Below are 3,489 nucleotides of genomic sequence, written 5' to 3' on the forward strand. Positions count from 1 at the left end.
AGTAGCTTGTTTTAATATTATTTATCTCTCTTTGAGGTTTTCATTTGTTCTAATGATAACCGTAACCGAGAAAACTAATTTATTTTATTATAAATAACTTCTAGCATTTTTCAAATACATTAAGAATTGAGCATACCTGGAGTGGGGTTAGGTTCTATTCAGAGCCCGGCCATGAGCCAAGCCTGACTTGGGGTAACTTGGTCCAACAGGCTGTTGCTTGGAGCAGCCTGCAGGCCCACAAATCCAATATTATCCTGTTTGTCTGGTAATTCTTGCAGAAACTTGTCTAATTTTCTTAAACATGTTCACTTTCGTTCTGGTAATATTTGTTATGTTTGCTGGGAGAGTATTATAGAGCAGTGGACCTCTCGTGTTCACTCAGTGCTGCCTGATTGTGCCTATTGAACACACTACATTATATATATATATATATATATATATATATATATATATATATATATATATATATATATATATATATATATATATATATATAATGTCGTACCTAGTAGCCAGAACGCACTTCTCAGCTTACTATGCAAGGCCCGATTTGCCTAATAAGCCAAGTTTTCATGAATTGTTTTTCGACTACCTAACCTACCTAACATATCTTTTTCAGCTACCTAACCTAACCTATAAAGATAGGTTAGGTTAGGTAGGGTTGGTTAGGTTCGGTCATATATCTACGTTAATTTTAACTCCAATAAAAAAAAATTGACCTCATACATCATGAAATGGGTAGCTTTATCATTTCATAAGAAAAAAATTTGAGAAAATATATATTTATTCGTGAAAACTTGGCTTATTAGGCAAATCGGGCCTTGCATAGTAGGCTGAGAAGTGAGTTCTGGCTACTAGGTACGACATTATATATATATATATATATATATATATATATATATATATATATATATATATATATATATATATATTATTGTGTGTGTGGTACCTCCCTCATCTCCTATTTAGAGAGTGCATTGTGAGATATTTTAGAAGGCCGTAATAATTTAGGTGTCCATTCATGCCGCATGTTTTCTGTATTTCTTCCATTTTCGACATCCCCCATTGCTTTGAAAGGGAGAGTGAGTAGCCAGCAGTATTCGAGGCGGGAGAGCACAAGTGATATAAATAGTATGAGCATTGTGGTGGAAACCCTGAATTTGAAGGTTCTCATAATCCACCTCTGTCCTTTACTGGTGGATATTATATATGCTATATGCTCACTAAATGTTATATAATATAACATCATTATGCCCGGATCCTTTACATGTTATTCTGTGAGGAGGTCTGATTGTGTCTAGTACTCCTGTATTTCTTATAAGTTCAGCAATGTGTAATACATGTACCACGAAAGACGGAGACACCTAAAGCCTTCGAGAGTATTAAACTGAACAATGCATGTCGGTGGACGCATTTGCTTTGGCTGGAAATGATTTGCAATTCGAAACACACTATCACAACGGGTTCCAAACAGCAATAGGTCACTAAATCCAAACTAATGTACGTGTGTTTATGAAAGGCTTATGGGGTTATAAACACGGATTTAAAAAGTGCTTGTCTATTCTGAGTTTAAAATGGTTTTTGCTCTGGCGCGGTGTTACTATCTAGAAGATATGTATTGTGTTCCCGTGTCCAGGACCAGCAGGAGATGGGGTACCCCCTGGGTACACCTGAGGTACACCTGGGGTACACCTGGGGTACCTCTGGGTACACCTGATATACTGCAGATAAAGACCTCGTTCGTATTTGATGGTATATTTACTCTCGTCTGTACTTGATGGGATGGGTTACAACAGAGAGTTCGACCATCACATACACACACACACACACACATACCCAGGTTGACAGTTGAGAGGCGGGACCAAAGAGCCAGAGCTCAACCCCCGCAAGCACAACTAGATGAGTACATTACTTAAACATCACGAGGTGGTTCTCACTGTCCCCCCTCCTGTCGTTCCACTCTTCATGCATACGTCAAACCATCCATCCATCCATCCATTCTTCAATCCATCCATCTACTCTCGCATCTATTCATTCACCCATCCCTCCCCCATCCCCCGCCAGGGTGTCTGTACCTCACCCACTACCCGGCCTAACCAGGCGACCTCCAACATTAAACACAACTGTATACCAACCTATTATCAAAGTTTATCACTCAAGACACCAAAAAAGAAAATGATAAGAGTAGCAAGGAAACAAAAAAATATTTGGAAGAAAAAAAAGTTCTTTGTCCTCCCAAAAGCTTGTTAAAGGGCTTTTCAAAATTTTTCCTGGGTATTTTTATGACGTAATTATAAAATGAATAGATGTATGATCCCGTCAAGAAAGTTTGGGGGAGGGATAGGGATGGACGCTGGGGGAGGGGGGGGGGTAGGAATAGAGGGTTGGGGAAGTGGGGGGGTTAGTGTGACAGTTAGGCATGTTTTGCAACATTATTGTGATCCTGTAGTGTGTGAATTGAGAGGAGGGGGAGGGGGAGATTGTGTAGGAGTCGAGGCGTGTGCGAATTTGGAAGTGTGTGTGTGTGTGTGTGTACATATGCCTATCTCTATTAGTGGGTATTTCAGTTGTAGCTCTAATTAAGTCCAGCGTCTACCTTCAGTCGTATAGTACACGTGTTCCTAAACCCTTTTCCCTTCATCCCAACATTGATGGATGGTTGGATTGAATCTGCCTCCACCATTTATCTCAAGATTCATTATGTTTCATTATTGCTCCGTGGTTCATTCCTGTACTCATTAGCTTACACACACACCTGTGCCAGGTGTGTAGTGCCGCTGGCCACGTGTGTGTACTACTCTTGGAGCCAGAGCGGACTGTCACAAGGCGTCGCCCCACAACACCTTCTCATGCCCTTCCTAGGGGGACAAACTTGCATAAGAAGCGTAATGTATTCCTAGACCAATTTTGTAAAGCATCTTACAAGACTTTGAAAAGCGGACTTCCCAAGCCGCTTATGCTGAAAGGGTTTTAAGAGAGCCTGGGGTGTGTTGTGTTTCTTGGCTGCACCCTCCTCCCTCCCTCCCTCCTCCAAGGAAACTCCGAAGATTTCCCTGAATGTGCAGCCTTTACCCCAACATCCTAAAGAATTTCCCTGCAAAACACTCCACAGTTTGCGTAAACACTCGCGATTTTCTATATGTGCTTTTAGTTCCTCTCCATCTACTGTCTTTACGGGGTAAACAGCACAGGAGGAAAGGAGGGGAATAGAGGTGGGTAGTGAGGAGAGTGGGAGGGAAGAAAGGGGAGAGGGAGGGAAGTGAGGGGAAGGTAGAAAGGAAATGGGGGGTGGAGGACGCTAGGAATTTCTTCAACAGCTATCTACATTCTTCAACAATAACATTTCTCGGAACATTACGTGTGTGTGTTTTTTCTTGACTGTTGCAGACTTTTCCCCGGAGCTGAAGATGTGTCCCTTGTACACTCGACTCTCCCAAGAGGCTCCGAACCCTGGTGCCTGCTGTAGGTTTTCTCTGCGAATATGTTGCT

The sequence above is a fragment of the Procambarus clarkii genome, chromosome 24 (genome assembly GCF_040958095.1).
Source record: "Procambarus clarkii isolate CNS0578487 chromosome 24, FALCON_Pclarkii_2.0, whole genome shotgun sequence".
In the NCBI taxonomy this organism is placed as follows: Eukaryota; Metazoa; Arthropoda; class Malacostraca; order Decapoda; family Cambaridae; genus Procambarus; species Procambarus clarkii.